The sequence below is a fragment of the Mesocricetus auratus genome, unplaced genomic scaffold, assembly GCF_017639785.1.
Source record: "Mesocricetus auratus isolate SY011 unplaced genomic scaffold, BCM_Maur_2.0 Super-Scaffold_100676, whole genome shotgun sequence".
NCBI classification, from domain to species: Eukaryota; Metazoa; Chordata; class Mammalia; order Rodentia; family Cricetidae; genus Mesocricetus; species Mesocricetus auratus.
In genome coordinates, this window is record NW_024429266.1 from 11,067,056 (window position 1) to 11,084,824 (window position 17,769).

Here is a 17,769-nt window from a genome sequence, read left to right on the forward strand (position 1 = left end):
TTGAAATCCTATATGCAAACCAGAAATATTTTGGAAGCTTCCTAGAACTGTTAATATTATGCTTTGTTTTTAAATCCTTATGCATCTCAAGATTGTATTCTTAGGTCATCTGTCTGCATTCTTGTTATTTTGTAATGCCTGAAATGCTTTGGCCTTTTCTTTTTTTTTATATATAAAACTTTTCAAATCTGAGGCTTCTCTCCTCTGAAATGTAACACTGAGTTTTTCATGACAGGAAAGCTCTCCTTGAAGACAAATGTGGAACCTTCAGTAAACTGGCCTTGGATTCACTTTCACATTTAAAAAAGCAGGTCTTCTTTGTTTTTTCCTTTAGTGTTTTAAGAAAAGCTGGCATTGAATTGTATGTACGATGGAAGATGACTTTGTACTTCTGATCCTCCTACTATCTCTCAAGTGCTTGGGGTTTTTAATAATAATTTCTTTTGGTTAAGTTAAAGGAGACTAGAATTGCTGTGTAGTCTCCCAGTCTATACAGAAGAATAGGAGACTTTTTCTTCCCTGAGACCCACTGATGCCCACGCCCTTTCTTCCCTGAGACCACTGATGCCCACGCCCTTTCTTCCCTGAGACCCAAAGATGCCTGTGCCTTCTCTTCTAAAGTGCATATTCCAGTTTTTGATCTCTTTAAATGTTTGATAGCTTACTGATTAATATTAAGTGAATTTCATTCTAGATGATCAAAATATTTCTTGTATTATTAATAAGATGCATTTGATTTTCTAATCGTAATCAAATAAAACAAAGAATATATAAGATAAAACCCAAGATTCCTCACTTGTACATTTCCATGATGCTTTGTCACAGAGCTCAGATTCACTACAGTAAGATTAGTCGGAGATTCAATAGACCGTCTACAGACTAGTGCTTGTAATGGCTCACTGCGGAAGGGAAACTTCTTTTGTTGTTCTTTAAAAATACTTCTGTTCATGTGTAGGAAATGTGTAGGAAAATCCTCCCACAAAAGCCCAGAGAGAGTGAAGACTCTCTGGGATGAGCTTGCATTTTAGTCCCTGAACTGACTGCTGCTGGTCCAGAGAAAAGGTAACAGCCATTTACCCTCACTCCTCAGTGCTCAGTGGTGCACTAGTACTCATTACAGCAGGAAATAGTGCAGCATAGTGTGATTGAACTTGACATGAATTCAATTTTGACTGTTGTTTCTTCCCTACAGCTGTGGTGGGAATGGTCCCTAGGGCCTATATAAGCAGAAGGATTTTGTATACAGAATTTTATTTTGCAGACTGTATTTCAATACTACACACTCTGCATAATAAAAATGCAATATATTTAATAGTAACAAATTGTGACATGTGACTTGTTTAGTCAACATTTGTTAAGTGTAAAGCACATAGCATAATATGCTTTATACCACCTTCCTCAGAGGCCTAGTGATAATAGGCCTTTAAATGTAGATTAAGAAGACAGAAGAGAGATATAAATGGCCCCAATTAAAACATGTTTAAAATCGCCATATGATAAGTGGTGTAATAGAGTGGTGTATTGAGTAGGATGTCAGGCAATCAGAGAAGGCTTCATGGAAGACATGGTTGGGCATGGGCCTTACAGAGAGGGGGATGTGGGAAGAAGTTGGAACTGTAAATAAATGGCATTGCCCGTAGAAGGCATAGTGTAAGTACAGAGAGAATGTGTGCAGACTTGCTCAGTGCAAAGCCAAGTTCCACTCTGTGACCCAACTCAGCATCCCTTATGCTAGGGATTGAATTGGGACCTCCAGCATGCCAGGCAAACTCATTCACTAACACTGAGCCACACTCTCAGCACAAGGAAGAAAGCAAAGTGTGTTTTGGAGGTCATTTGACTAGGAGTGAGAAAGGACCTCAGTATGGGATCTTGTGTTCCAGCTAAAATGACTGAACTTCTGTGCATCTGGGCAGGGGAGCCATTAGCATTTATTTTCTGAACGAGGGCAACTTGATGAGATCTGTCTCTTCTCCTGGTGAATATAGAAAGTCTATGTTGCATAGGTTGGAAAAAGTATAAACTATACATTAATCAGATCTATTAGGTGCTGGCAGTTATCCAATGGAAGATTCAACTGTGGTTGCTAAAGGGGTAGGATTGAAGGAATGTGACAGTGACTAGTGAGTGACTAAAAATGTTGAAGTTGCTTAAAGGTCAAAGTTGACTCCCAGTCTTCCTTAGGATGCAGAATAGATCTAGTATAAATAGCTATCAAAGTGGAATCTTGGGGTTCAAATGACTGAGAGAGTAGATCTGAAAACTCTCGGCTGGAGAGATGGTTCAACCCAGAGGACTAGGGTTCAAATCCCAGCATTTCCCTGGTGACTCCTAACTATAACCTCAGCTTCAGGGGATATAATATTCTTCTCTGGCCTCTATGGACAAACCACATGGCACATATACTTAGACTCTTAAAATAAAATTTGTATAAAAAGAATAGGAAAAACTAGACCCTGGAGATCTCCTATGGAGGGCCTCACCCTCCCTGGAAATCGGAATGGGGATTGGGAGGGGAGCTGGGGGGGGCTGGCCGGGGGAGGGGGGGAGTTGGGTGGGAGGGAGCTGGGATTGACATGTGAAGCAAACTTCTTTCTAATTTAAATAAAATGAAAAAAGAATAGGAAAAACTCAAAAAAATCTTTGACAATTTATATTTTAGATTGTTGACTTTGAACAGCCAGCAAGACGTGTAAATGAAATGTCCTTGGACAACAGAAGCTACAGAATAAAGCAGCAGAAGTTGATGGTGTAGACAGAATCGGCAGAAGGGACAAAAGAAAGCTCTAGGCACAGCTCAAGACTTAGAGTAAGAGACTCTAGTGGGTCAGGCAAGGACACGCCACCAGTAAAGGTCAACAAGGCAGACATGATGGGAAACTGAGTAAGAAGGAAGGAGAATACCAGCAGGGTTGGCAGTGGAGAAACTCAACAAAGTTGAGTATTGAGAAAGGACTCCTGAATCTCACTTTGAAAGCTGCCGTTGTATCAGTGTGGGGAGAGGAGGGGTGTGGGATGAGGCCTGGGTTGGGTGTGGCAGCTGAAGGACAGGAACAGGTCAGCTGAGTAGCCCAAGGGCCAGGAGGCCAGAGAAGGGAATTCTTAGGTGGAAGAAAGCTCCATGGTTCTCGTGAGTGAAGGGGTTGAGAAGAAGGAACATTGAAGATGCACTTGAGGGGAGAAAGAGGCCGTGTGCCCGGGAGCTAGAGCCAGGCTGCAGGGTGGAGTGTGCTTGGTGCAGTTGTGTCTGCACACTCGGCTGAGTCGGGGTGGGCGCTGAGCACCCCGGGAGCTAGAGCCAGGCTGCAGGGTGGAGTGTGCTTGGTGCAGTTGTGTCTGCACACTCGGCTGAGTCGGGGTGGGCGCTGAGCACCCCGGGAGCTAGAGCCAGGCTGCAGGGTGGAGTGTGCTTGGTGCAGTTGTGTCTGCACTCTCGCTGAGTCGGGGTGGGCGCTGAGCACCCCGGGAGCTAGAGCCAGGCTGCAGGGTGGAGTGTGCTTGGTGCAGTTGTGTCTGCACTCTCGCTGAGTCGGGGTGGGCGCTGAGCACCCGAGTAGTGCTGAGGCACTTGGCCGTTAATGTTCTAATTTCTTTATGTCTACATTAATTTAATTAATTAATCAATTATTTCCGAGACAGGGTTTCTCTGTGGCTTTGGAGCCTGTCCTGGGACTAGCTCTTGTAGACCAGGCGGTCTCAAACTCAGAGATCCGCCTGCCTCTGCCTCCTGAGTGCTGGGATTAAAGGCGCATGTCACCACTGCCTGGTCTAAATTCATTTTAAATGAAATAGTCCATGTGGCTATCTTTGAGAGTACCCAGAGTAACACCAATAGTTAAATTAGGGAACAGGATCAGATACTGCAAGTGATAAGGACAAGTTCTAGAAGACATTTGAGGAAGAGGTAGAAGGTTGAAGAAACTCAGGATCCACGTTTCCTTTTCTTGTATGAAAATACACAGCCTCACTTGCTGGAAGGGTTTCAGCAGGCAGCATGACGGCTTTAGGTATCCCTGTGCGGTGGGTAATCTGGCAGATGGGAGGGAGCAGCAACACAGAGAGCCATCTAGAGGTGATTGTGAGTTTCAGGTGGCCTTCCCTTTCTGGAGGTTATTTTCATTAAGGTTAGGGGATGCTTGCAGTGTGCTGCTTGAGTAAATCAGTGCTAAGCAGGTGAGGATGGCCAGGGGCATTGTGGATTGGAGCTGGAGGCCCTGAGAGAGAATGGGGAAGAGTGCATTCCCCAGCTGTCAGGCTGGCGGAGACAAAGCCGCAGTTTTCATCTGTGAGAATTGCAGATCTGGAGATAGGATTTCCAGCAGGAAATGGGATGAGGAGATTAACAGATGACAGCTGTCAGATAAGAGGAGCACAGAGGATTGATGCACATTTTCCAAGTGCACAGGGCCGCTGACTGTATTGCTGGCTTACCTTTACTCTGCCTTTGTTCCCAATCTACCAACATAATTTGGGCTATAACCTTAAATGGTAAGACTGGATTTATTTTATCTTTTTGTAGTGGCCTCCAGATTTGTCAAAACTGAATTCAGAACCTGTGAGATCATCTTTCCTAACATTTAAATGTTGTAGATGGAGAATGTCACATCTGGGTCAAGTGACTACTCATAGATTGTGAGCCTGGGTCTTTATTGACTGCCTGCCTCCTGAACTGTGGGGTAACTTGAGCAACCGTGGCTTCTGGTCTCCATCTTTAGTAGGTACCCAATGCTCTGTATGCCAGGAACACTAAAACACAGCATGGAGTAGTCTGTAGCTTTACTGGGGTTTCTTTTCTGAATGTATATTTACAAATTACCAAGCAACTGACGTGACCCATCTGAAAACACACCTTGCTGGAGCATTGCTCTGTTGTCTCCCAGCTTATTCGTTATGCCATTATGACACTCAGCAATAAGGAAAGCAGTGGTGATAAGCATCATAAAACAAACCCTGCATTCTGGTCTGGCTTCAGTGTGTCAATGAGCAGCTCTTTCTTTCACTTTAAACAGTACCAAGTGTGCATTTTCTGCCTCCCTGCCCATTAAACCCTCTCCTGTGCTCCTCTGGACTTCACAAAGAAGAAAGATACTCAAATTATGCAATAAAAGTAAAACCCTTTTCAGAGAGTATTAGAACTTCATAAGGCTCTTAGCATTTCCTGTTCTGAATAATATGAAGAAACCTGCTGAAGGGATTGCAATTAATCGTGTTTGGTTTTTTAATGAAATGGTACTGTGTGTGTACTGTGTGTGTGTGTGTGTGTGTGTGTGGTAACTCTAATAGTACTTTCTCTTGCCTGTTGTACACATACCCTGCATTTGAAAAGAGGTCAGATAGTAGCCAGCTGCTGCTGCAAATGCAAAGGAAGGTGTGCAGGCTTCGGGGCTGGAGAGGTAGAGGACACTCTCGTTGCTTTAGGGAGTTTCTTGATGCCATGTATGGAATCGGCTCTAAAGTATTTCCATTTCTTGCAAGGAGAAGCACAAAGAAATGGGATTAGTTATTTTTAAAAAACTAAACAAAAGTATTGTGCAGGTGACCAAAGAGTGTTAAAATACCTTCTTTTTAAATTAGTTAATATAGCTTTCTTGAGGATTTTTAGCTGTCACAGTATTTAGAGTATGTGTGACATTAAAACATAAGACTTTGATGTTTAGGACTGTGGTGGTTTAAATAAGTATGGTCCCCATAAACTTGTGTGTTTGAAGACTTGGTCCATAGGGAGTGGCCTTGTTGGAGGAAGTGTGTCACAGAGGGAGCAGGCTTTGAGGTCCAATATGTTCAAGCTATGCCCAATGCAGTACACAGTCTCCTTCTATTGCCTACAGATAAAGATATAGAACTCTCAGCTCCTTCTCCAGCACCATGTCTGCCTGCATGCCACCATGCTTCCAGCCATGATGACAATGGACTGAACCTCTACAGCTATAAGCTAGCCCCAGTTAAATGTTTTCCTTTATAAGAGTTGCCATGGTCATTCCTTACAGCAGTAGAAGCCCTAACTAAGACAGGGACTAATATTTTTACTCAACTAAATGCTTCCTTCCTTCTTCTCCTTGACTTTGTCCCCTACCCCCACCCCCCAGGTTGATTTTATTTTTGGTAAATTTAGGAGATATAGAAGTGAAAAGTTATTTTTAGGATACTAGGCTTTGTCTTAATGCAGTGCTTCTTAAAATATGGGTCTCATGACCAACCTAGATGTCCTAGAAATCAAAATTTCCAGCCTACCTTCAACCCTGATGCCTGCGCAAGACCTTTGACATCAGAATCCATGTGATATGACCCAGTAACCTGTGTATCCACAGCCTTCTGGGGAATTCTGATGCACACTCAAGTTGAGAGCCACTGGATTTATGGCAAAATTTTTATACCTTTCTTATTTTTTTCACTGAGACATAGTTAACTTACCAAGGTTTTTACTGTTTGAGTGTCTGGATGAGTGTATTTTCACCACATCATACAGCTGTTTAATTCTGAATCATTTCGTTCCTCAGAAGGAAACTCCACACCTGTAAGCAGACTGTCCCACTGGTAGCTCCAGCCCCAGATGGGGGTGACCACCAGGTCACTTTTGTCTCCCTGGTTCGCCTATTCTGGTTGCTTTATATAAGTAAAGTCATGGAATATGTGGTCTTTTGTTTCTGCCTTTCACGTAACAAGGGTTTCAAGGTTGACCCCTGCTGTTGCATGTACTTCTCAATTGTCATGGCTGAGTTGTATTGTGTTGGAAAGATACACTGGTAACATGTTTATCCATTACTCGTTAGATGGGCATGCTGTTGTTTCTAGTTCTTTTGGTGCTGTGAGTATTTATTTTGCAAGAACTTGTTTTCAGTTCTCTTAGGTACATAGAGTCAGTTATCATTTGTGAATGTTAAGCCCAGAAAGTCACTGGAAGTGAGTGAGTATTGAATCATCTCCTTCAGGATTGTATTCCTGCAAGCGAGCCCATGTTCACAACATTCTCATCAGACAGTCAGTACAAACCTGACTCGAGATAGCTCCCCTGATGTGTATTGCCGGTTCCTTCATGTTAGCACGCATATCTAACAGCAGTGTAACTATGCGTTTATTTCACACATACATTTTTTTCTTTGATTTCTGTGTCCCAGGCAACTCTTCAGCGGTGCCCTTAAAGCAGCGAGGTCACAAACAGAAAGCACAAACACTGTGAAAAATGTGGCATTCAATGAGCTGCCAGAGACAGACCTGTGTGGTCTCCCCTGGGACATGTGCACCAGCAAGTCAGAGTCCCCTCCACTGCAGTGGCATAGCCTAGTAGTTGTGAAATGCCACAAGGGTTACTTGGAGGGTTATAAGTAAGTCATATCTAATAGTATGAACCCAGAAACAATGTGCTTGATGCCAGGCACCAACTGCACCTGGCATGGAGTTGCTGGATCATGGGATGATTTTGGTTTTAGGGGTTCCTGAGGCTGTTAGCCTTGTTACAGTGTCAGCAGCAGCATGGGGGCATTCTGGCCTCGCTGCTCTTGATGCTGTTTGGAATTCTTTCTTTGAGAATATGAAATAATATCCATTTCTTTGTGGTCTTAATTTTTACTTCCTGAAATTGCTAATGCATATTAGTTACTTGAATATCTTGAGAGATGCCTTTTCAAAACCTTGGCCTCTTCCAAAGTGGATTGTCTTTTTATGGATGACTTCTGGTTTTTGTTTTTAAACATGTATCTGGATGGTAGACTCTTAAGCATATAATTTGAGAATATTTCCCCATGCTGTGTATATGTATTACTTTCTTGAGCATGTCCTTTGATGTATGAAACATCGTTTGATGAGACCCCGTTTCACCTATTTCTCCTTTGTTCATGCTTTGGAAACTTGAAAATTCACTCTTCATGTAATTAACTAATCAGCATGTTCCAGCAGAAAACTGTTCACACATTTCTGTTATTAAAGACATGAAGAGTGGAGTTCATGGTTTCAATAGATTGCCACTTGCTTTCTAAAAGACTATCATTTATAAATATATGGTATTTGTTTGCAGGGATTTATACAGATTTATATAGGATTTTACACTGACATCCTGAGGCCCATCTGTTTATAAAAAGCAGTGTTAAATCCATTTAGCCAATGGATACTTTTTTGTTTGGGAAAATTGAAGCAAAAAACCAAAGCAAAACAAAAACAAGCAAACAAAGAAACCACTTATCACTGCTTTGGCTAATTCTTCCTTCTAAAAAAAAAAAGACAACAAAGCTGTGAACTTTCTGCTTTGAAAGCAGGGTCTCTAGATCCATTTGTGAAAGAACACAAACTCACAAACATGGAAATAGACAGGTATTGGTGTTTATTTGTGTTAGTTTAGATGCAGTACCCAATGTGTCAGAAAACTCAGTCTGTGGTTCTTAAGCTAGGCTGAGCAAGCGAACAGTATCAGCCTTCCTCTACTAAGTAACTCTAAATCCAGAAGATCAAAGGACATTATAACCAAAAACAGCCCTGGTTGCAATTTCCCTGTAGAAGCAGGAAAAGGCTAGAAATTACATGTCACCTTCATATCCTGGCTGGTTGACCCCGGTTCTCAGATCAAGTCCCTCTGTATGCCAGCTGTTACCATTATTAAGACTTTGCCCCAAGGGGTTAAGTAGGAGGAAAACTCCAGTGTCCTATCCCAGAGCAAACACAGAAGTCCCAGCCCCTTACATGCCCATTCAAAGCACTCTGAGCCTGCCTGTCACTCACTCCCAGTCCTGCAAGCTCCTGCAAGCTCCTGCTTTCTCTTGTGCTGACTTCTGCAACCTGGCCAGACCTACTGCCAGATCAGACTGAACCAAGGAGTTTCTTCTTTTAACAGAAGGTAACATCTTTATCTCTGCTTGTCTAGGTGGCCGTTTGTTGCTTTAAAGGAATTTCTTTTTAAACTGTTCCTGTTTTTTAAGGCTGTATTTTAAAATCCAGCTTACTGTTTTTCAGTGTAAGTCCTGTTTTAGTATTTAAAAAATTTTGCAACGTCCATTTGAGTTTCTAGCGTGGTATAGTAGAAGAAGGTCTGCTATTCCTAAGTTTATTAAAATGTGCTTTCCTTGTGGAGTTGGAAGGAAACCTAAGATTTAAAGTGGAGTATTTTGTTTCATACCTTTAGAGTTTTGTTTAATCTCTGCTTGAATGGGAAGGGGGGTATTGAAAGTGTGCCCCTATCGTAAGTAGTTGATAAAAATATAAGTAAAGAATCTTAGGAATCATTTTATTCTCATCTTAAGCTAAGTATTTTTGAAGACAGTAAATTAGTCTTCCAGCCTATGAAGATAGCCCACTAGGGAGCCAAGCGTCAACAGCAGGATCAGTTTTGCCCCAGATCATTTCATATGTTCAGCCCAGTGTACTCTGAGCTGCATCTGAGCTAATTAAATGTCGTGCCTTGAATGTGCTTTAATTGTACCAGTGATGACTGCATTCGGATTGGGTTTACTGCTTTACGTCCTATTAGCCGTAGCAAAATAGGTTTTTCTGTATTGACTTTTGTTTAAACTGAGAGTGGATAATTTATGTGTAACTGGCAAGAGAAAAAAAAGAAAAAAATGTTCAAACTAGTCTTAATTTGCAAAGTATGTTTCTGTGTGGTAACAGAAGCTAACATCTCTCATTCCGGTTTCGGGTGGTCAGAAATGCCTTTCAGCAGGGGCAGTGCAAGGCTTGCAGAGCACACTTGGTAATTTGCTAAGAACTTCCTTTATCCAAGAAGTACCCATGTGGACATAAGAAGGAAATGCACTCCTTTACCCATAGAGGATGGTTCTAGACCCCAACATTTGTAGATGGGAGCTCCAGTTAGCTCTCCTGGCTGGGGTATGCTGGGGACTGCGGGAGTGGGGGGTGGGGCACTGCTCTCTGCTTCCGTGCCTTTAACCCTGATGGCGCCTTCTGCTTTTTAGTGTACTAAAATAGTTACCTTGTTTATTAGTTCTTTAGCTTTGCCTCTCTAATTGGGGGCACTAGGTTTTTTTTTTTTTTGCTGTCAAATACTGAATATTAGAATACTTATAGAATTGTACTTCATTTGTAATGTCTTCTGCTTTATTGTAGCTTATGTTATACACCTGAAATGAACAATTATGAGCTTAAATTACTTGTAGTAATTATGAAGAATATGCAGTTTCTGAACTGATTGATCTACAGTGCAGTTGAAGAAACACATGTTAACCTTGTCTCAGTTTGAGATATGATCTGTCTAAGACTGATTCCTCTTGTCTTCGTAGCTTTTATTGCATCAGCTGCCCATTTTGATAACTCTTGAGAAATCTCCTTTCCTATGGTTGTTACTCCAAGTTCTTCTCCTTCTGTATTTACTGCTGTGAGTCCTGGGACTGGATCTCAGCATTCTCACGGTATGACCCTTAAAACACAATGTGCATGTTGTTCAGCGTGGACACACACTGTCATACATGGAACAGTTCCTACTTTAAAACATTGCAATTAATGATCATACCCCCAACACGGGAGATACGATCCAGATAAGATCAAGACAGTGATGTGGTGGAAATATACTTTTTAGTTGATATAGCTGTGTGTGTATGTGTGTGTGTGTGTGTGTGTATAGCACATATAGGTATATGTTAGCTTTGAGAAATAGATTGGATTGTTCTCTTCACTTTATTTTTGTTATCTCATTTTAGTTACTGTTAAGTAGGATCACTTAATGCTGGTATTCATATTTAAGTTATAAGAGAACTTGCAAGGAGCATAGTAGCTGCTCCACATATGGGTCACTAACTTGCTCATCTAACTGAAAAATATGGGTTAATTATTTTTGCGAACAAACAAGAATCCCAGGTCAACAGTAAATGCTGTTTTTGTTCATCTGAAACATACATAGGAAGAAAGAAAGAAAGAAAGAAAGCGTGTATCAGAATTCAGGAGCACTGTAGTGATAATTTAAGTAAGGAATAGAAAAATAACTATGAAAACTATACCCTGGCTTTACTAAAATAGATAAACTGCTGAAATTGAAATAAAAAAAAGCCTTTACAAGTCCAGTGCTTTCTAACTGTAAACACTTCCAGGGTCCTTTCCTTATCAGTGTTTCAGACAAATATTGGAGGGATGCTTCCCAAGTTGCTCAATAAACTAAAAGATCCCTCTTGAGACATTCTCGCCAGACTGTAGGGAAGGACTCATTTGGGAAGTTGCCCAAAGTTCACAGATCAGCAGGGGGTGGGGGTCTTAGACAGACAGCATTTGTAGGGACTTTAATTCTCAGTAAAGATGTCACCATTTAAATCAAGTAGTTGTGATGCTTTCTGCTGAGCAACCCCAGTCTTTGACAGAATGAGAGAAGTTTTTTTGTTTATTTATTTTTTAAATCTTCACATCCTTTGGTGTGGTGATAAATGAAAGAGTTTCTTCTTGGCTTACCTCAGTGAAGGGTGTTTACTCCAGGCTGATAAGTTCTGAGGGTTTGGGTTTGTAGTATGTTGTCTCCAGATGAGCTGTGGCCCGCTCTCCGTTAGTTGACTCTGTGTTGTGATCCAGCATGACAAGGGAGAGCTGGAGTCAAGAAGATAGGTTGCCTTGTTGCACGTTGAAATTTCTTGAAGAAAGAGTGTGTTCCTATGACCTCAAGACAAAGACTTACATCCAAGGGCCCTGTTTATTTCTGGAACACTTTGTAATTCTTGTTTGGTGGGGATGTGACGCTGGGAGGCAGCCTTGTCATCTGTAAGCTGTGTGACTGTAAATTAGAAATGTAAGATGAGTGCAACCATGATTGTTCCCCTTTTCTTGGTGTGAATTTTGGGGAACACACTCTTCTGTTGGAGGATATGGAGACTTCACTTTAGAAACGGACCAGTGGTTATAGATATGCTTTTCTTGAGGGTTAAAAAACTCCTTAGTCAAATAGCTACTTCCTAAACTTCCTTCAGAAGACCCACAGGTCACCAAGCCTGTGCGACAGTTTGTTTCAGGCTTTTGTGCTTCGTACAAGGGAATTCTGCAGTTGACTCTCATTTATGCTGTTGTCTTAATAAGGCTTCTGTAGTATGTCCTTGCCTGTGCCCTTACAGTACAAGAACTGTCATCAAGGAAACGAGTGGAGATGGGTTTATTTCCTGAAATATTTTCTAAATGTTGAGTATTTTGAGTGACAGTTGGATCCTCTTAAAAACTGATGAACATTAATTACATAAACTATGAATTGCTGTCTTGGCTGCACATTAGAATCACTTGGGAGCTTTAAAAAAAATCACCGATGGCCATACCAGCACAGTATGAATGAAATTAGAATTGCTGGCCAAGGGTCCGCTTTTGTAATTAAAAAGATATACATCACTGAAGTGATTCCAATGTGTAGCCAAGGTGAAGACTGTTGTAACAGGCATATGGTTTTTCAAATGTGTGTTGTATACATTGCATTTCCCTTAAGAGCTGTGATCCAGATGTATGTCTTAGTTGGGGTTGGAATTAGGGAACCACCTTTAGAAGGACTTTGTCCTTTTTTCATAACCATTGTTTGACATTTCTGAGTTGGAAAGCTTTGGCTTTAGCTCATATAAATTTGGTTATATGGATTAACATAGAAATCCAGATTTAGAGTAAAAAAACAATTCTTCTTAGTGGAATTTAACTCTGAACTACAGACTCAAAGATAATGAGTCTCGTGTCTCTCACGATGATCACTTTTTTGTGTTTGTTTGTTTTGTTTGTTTGTTTTTCCAAGATGGGGTTTTTCTGTGTAGCTTTGGAACCTATCCTGGCACTCGCTCTGTAGACCAGGCTGGCCTCGAACTCACAGAGATCTGCCTGCCTCTGCCTCTCGAGTGCTGGGATTAAAGACCTGCACCTCTAATGCCTGGGATGATGCTGACTTACAGTATGAGTTTGAGACATGGGTGCTATATGGTGTGATCATTTCTGTGGCTCTCCAAGTATTTCTTTCATAATTACAATATATATGGAGCTCTTGAAGTGTGTAGTTAGGGAGGTAGGTGTTCATGCTAGATGAAAATGGCAGTTAGCATCTTTTGTCCCAAATTATAAGCAAGAAATCTCATTTTTACTTCCCTGTCTCTCCTGCACAGACCTGATACCAAAGGAAAATGGGCATAAAACAAATGAAAAAGAATTGGTGTTTCTGTAAGCCTGAATTTCCTTTTTAACTTATCACTCCATGTATAAATTCATGTTTTGGTAACTGATGCATCTCTAGCTAACTAACTTCAGGTTCCCCCCCCGATTTGCTCTAGTACATTTATTATCTTCCTAAGCCCCCTCCTTGGCTTTTATCATAGTCTGTTGTAAATATGGGCAGAGTCTCTTCATTTTTCTCCTTTATCATTAAGTTTTTATGAATACTATCAGTAGTTTTATATAAAGATATGTAGCATTTATGGTTTATCCTCTTTGATATCTTTCTCAATATATTATACAACATATAATCATATTCAAAGAGGGTTATATAATGGTAAATGCTTTGTATATTTCACTTTCAAATATGGTAATGGTTACTAAGTAAGTTGAACCCTGGTTGACAATACAAATTCAGTAGTCAAGCAGCAAGTTATCATGAAAAGGAGTTCTCCAGGAAGAGCTCTCGCAGCTAAGTCAGTTTGCCTGCCTGTTCATGACGTGGGGAAGTCCACTGCTGCCAGGCGGCTCTGATGGGCTGTCTGTGGCATAGGTAGACATGGTTGTGGGGCTGGATTAAAAGCGTGGCTTCCAATTTGCTGTAGCGTCTGCTTATGGGGAATAATAGCAACAATACTTTTGTATGGTTCTTGGCAACCTGTAAAATGTTGAAGTGCTTAGGTGGAGATATTTGTAAATATTCTTACTGGAAGAGAGTTTAGTGGCAGAAAGTTTATGAACTCAAAAACGAAAAGCTAATTAGACTCAGCAGGTAAGAAGACACTTGTGTCTAAGACTGTCTCCTTAAGTCTCTAAACATACGGGCTTTGCTCAGCTCACACTTATATTATTTTGAAATTATCTGAGTAGCAGCTGAGAATAAAGATGGATCAACTGGCTTGTTTTTTGTTTGTTTCTAGTTAGTGCCGTAGTAGTGGCTGGATAACACCGTTAACCTAGTGAGCTGTCTCTGATGCTCTTGAATTGTAACCTTTCAACCCTGGGCAATACTGAATTTAGAGCCTTTCGTGCGGTGTTTATGTTACAAGTCTCTGATGGATTGCTTGGCCTTGGCATTTTCCTGGAGTCATCTGGAGGTAGAGGAAAGCCTTGCCCTTGGAGTCTTGGTGTGGAATTGAATCCAGCCATATGATTTGGATGAGGCTTTCATGTTGTTGACACTTAGCTTTCTCTCTGATGGGTTAAACTGTCTTCAGAGGCATTTTGAGAATGTGATTCACACAGCAAAGTAACTTAAAACATTCTACTAATGCTTTATGAGGACAACACTCCTCAGGACAAAGTCTGGCTGATGTCTTCCCACCCTCCCCTAGCTCAGCAGTGCCATGCGGGACATGCCTGGCACACACCCATTGTTTCTCACGATGTTTGGAGAAGCCGTGGGCTCCTGCTGCAGCTCTAAACAGCGAGGAGCCAGTGTGCTACCGGTGATGAGAACCAAGGCTGCCATTCGAGGGTGAGAGCCATCAGTGTCCAAGAATCATTTCCTACTAAAACAGGGCTGATAATAATAGGTATACTGACCAAACTGCCTTTAGTCCTTTGTGAAAAGGAAAACTTGAAGTCCTTTTGTGTACCCATCTTCTCTTTGGAGAAAAAGAGGCAATGCAATCCATTCCTTATAATATATAAGTTTTGTCAAAGAAGATTCAGAACCTAACAAATTTTATCAAAGTTAGGCAGAGCACAGTTTAGGAGAATTGATATAAGCCATAATTAAAGTCAGTAATTAATGAGAACTTAAACTGTTTCTTTCTCTGACCGAATTAGAAGGATGGTTTGTTTTTTCTTCAGCCCTTCTGTTCAACCTCCTAGCATTGTACGTCCTCTCTCTCGCCATTGCTGAGGCCGAGTTTCCTTGCTGCCTTGAAGCCTTGTTTGAGGTTTTCCTCTTCCGTGGAGGAATGTCTGCCAAGGACTAGCAGCACAGACATGTTGCTGGGGGCTTGTTGCCCCCTCCGGGTATATGGTTCAGAACCTGTCTTTTAACCACATTCCTAGCAGATCCCTAAATTTAAAGGCACTGGGCCCACATTGGACATTTTAATCTCATGAATGTGCTGGGGAGCACCACTCTCTGAAAGCAGGACTGGATACAGAAGGGGTGCAATTTTAACCACTTCAGTGCTGTGAGTCCAGAGAGACGTTGTCATTCTAACTCGTCATCTGCGCTTTGAGAAGACAGACAGCTCTTACCCTGGCATCACTCTTCCTAGTTTCACCACTTACCATTGGTGTGTGACCTTACTTAGTCTCGATATCAAGTTTTGTTTTGTAAGACAGGCTGGGTAATGCCTTCCACATCTGTCTTCTGAAGGCCGTTGGTGGGGTCAGCTTAGAGCTGACGCATGTGGGAGTGCTGTCGGAACTCCAAAGAGGTGTACCGTGGCGCTGCTGATGGTGGGAAGACATTGTTCCTCCAGGCTAGGAGGCCCTGTTTGTTACGGGTAGTGATGGTTACTGTGGCAATGGGATCAGGTCTGTGTAGCCTCTTCAACAGTACACTTAGACTTTGGCAGTTTTCTGGACTGCTTAGAAATTGTGATTTCCAGTTCCAAGCAGGGCCTGCATGGTTCTTCATGTACTTTAGCTGCCTCTGTGCTACTGAAGCCATTGTATAGTCCCATTGCATTCTTTAAGTGAATTGTGTTATTAGTATACTCTGGTGTATGTTGTATTTGTAGTAAATTTTATACCTCAGATAGGTTGTATCATGAATTCGTAATAAGATTTTCAATTATGTGCTCTTTTTTGTCTTTGAAGTGTGAGTCTTTGTATTTTATAGGATGTAATTCTAAGCACACAAACTGGTGATCCTGTACACACACACACACACACACACACACACACACACACACACACACACACACACACACACTATTTTAACCACGTAGACTGTTTTCTGACAGTTCTAGAGCTTTGCATACGCAAGCTCTCACCACTGAGATACATGCCCTGACGCCAACCACATTGATTCCTAACAGTAGGGTTTTCTGCAGATAGCTTTGTCTGAACATAATAGTGTGCACTGACTTCTTCCCATCCATTACATCCAGATCCAAATCACTATTTTTTTTTCGTTTTGTTTTGTGCTCTGTATGGTGTCTCTTTCTTTTCCTTCCTCCCTTCCTTCCTTCCTTCCTTCCTTTTTCCTTTTCTCTCCCTTCCTCCCTCCCTTCCTCCTTCCCTCCATTTCTCCCTCCCTCCTCCCTTCTCAGGATCTGATAATGTAGCTCTGGTTGAATCAGACTCATCATTCTCTTGGCTCAGCAACTCCAAACTTCTAGACATGTTACCAGCATGCCAGGCTGACTCATTCTTTCCTGTTATATGTAATACCTAGCAAGATATGGCAGAATTTAAGTTCCTGTTGATTGTAATTTAAGTTGCTTGCCCTTTTCACCTTTGAAGTGTTGTAGCCCAGACCCTAATGATATGTATATTATTCATATATGTCTGAATATACATTATTCTTATATATTTGAAGTTTTACTCTAGTAGAATTGTGGGCTGATGATATTTCAAATTTTAATAAGTAATGCCTCATTGCTGCCTTAGAAGGGCATATCATTTTGCATTTCAAACAAATTTAAGAAGGAAGTAAGACTTTGATACAGGGAGACTTAGGTAATTTGATCTATCTTCTCAGTTAGTGCCTGGTAAAATCAACTTGGAAACTTAGACCTACCCATGCTATTTGTTTTCAGTTACACATCTCTCAGTTTCCATCTTAAAACACAATTTGGCTGGGTGGTGGTGCACGCCTTTAATCCCAGCACTCGGAAGGCAGAGGCAAGCAGATCTTTGTGAGTTCAAGACCAGCCTGGCCTACAGAGTGAGTTCCAGGACAGCCAAGACTGCTACACAGAGAAACCCTGTTTCAAAAAACAAAAATGAAAACAAACAGAAAACACAATTTGGGCTTTACAACTAGGAAGCGCTGTTTCCTCTTTTCATTTTTAAATCACCCAGTGCATGACCGGTGCTGTGGGGCAAGTGGAGTGAGGTGAGGTCAGTGGGTTTTAATGCACTATATTGACTATCAGATTGCTGCAGAGTGAGAAGACACTAAGTGTGTGGCCAGGGCCCATCGGGTTTGAGTGCTGAGCAAGCTTTCTTTAGAGAGTGTGCTGGCTTGAACATCACTGTCTCTGTCAGCTCTTCTTTATGTGTAACTCAAAACTGGCCTTAAACTCCTTGCATTTATAACCACAACCATTACACTTAGCACAGGATTTGTCACATTTTGGAATGGTTAATGTTTTCTCCTAGAATGGCCTTTGGCATTACTACTTACTGTATTCTTTCTCCTCTGCTCTGTATGTTCTGCTGTTAGTTCCCTCCATCCTAGAATCAGAGCAGTTTTTTTCCTCCTCCATTTGTCTGGTCTCTCTCAGCATGGGTCTTAGTGTCAGCTTCTAACTTCAGATTGAGGCTTTGCTAGTCTGGTCATCTGAGCCTCTATACCAGTAAGCTATTAAGCCTAAATAGCCATTGGTAGGTATTTCTCAAAATAATTGTTTTGTTTTTGCTTTGTCTTTTTGTGTTTTATTTCCTTATGAGTCCAATTGGTTATTTCCAGTTTATGGTTATGACTAAAGAAACGGAATCAGAGAAAGCCCATGTCATTTTCTGTAATGGCAATCAGAAGTCTCATTA

The 17,769-nt window shown here is 41.5% G+C and overlaps 1 protein-coding gene across 6 annotated transcripts in view; it reads left to right on the forward strand.

Moving 5' to 3' along the window:
- Disp1 (dispatched RND transporter family member 1) overlaps positions 1-17,769 on the forward strand; it is a 154,620-nt gene that overhangs the window by 84,594 nt on the left and 52,257 nt on the right. The window contains exon 1 of one of the 6 annotated variants that reach the window (XM_021231854.2): positions 8,695-8,824. The exons of the other annotated variants lie outside the window; for them this stretch is intronic. The gene's annotated coding sequence lies outside the window, so the exon portion shown is untranslated. Of the gene's footprint in view, positions 1-8,694; positions 8,825-17,769 lie in introns of those variants that run through there. 6 annotated transcript variants of the gene reach the window in all.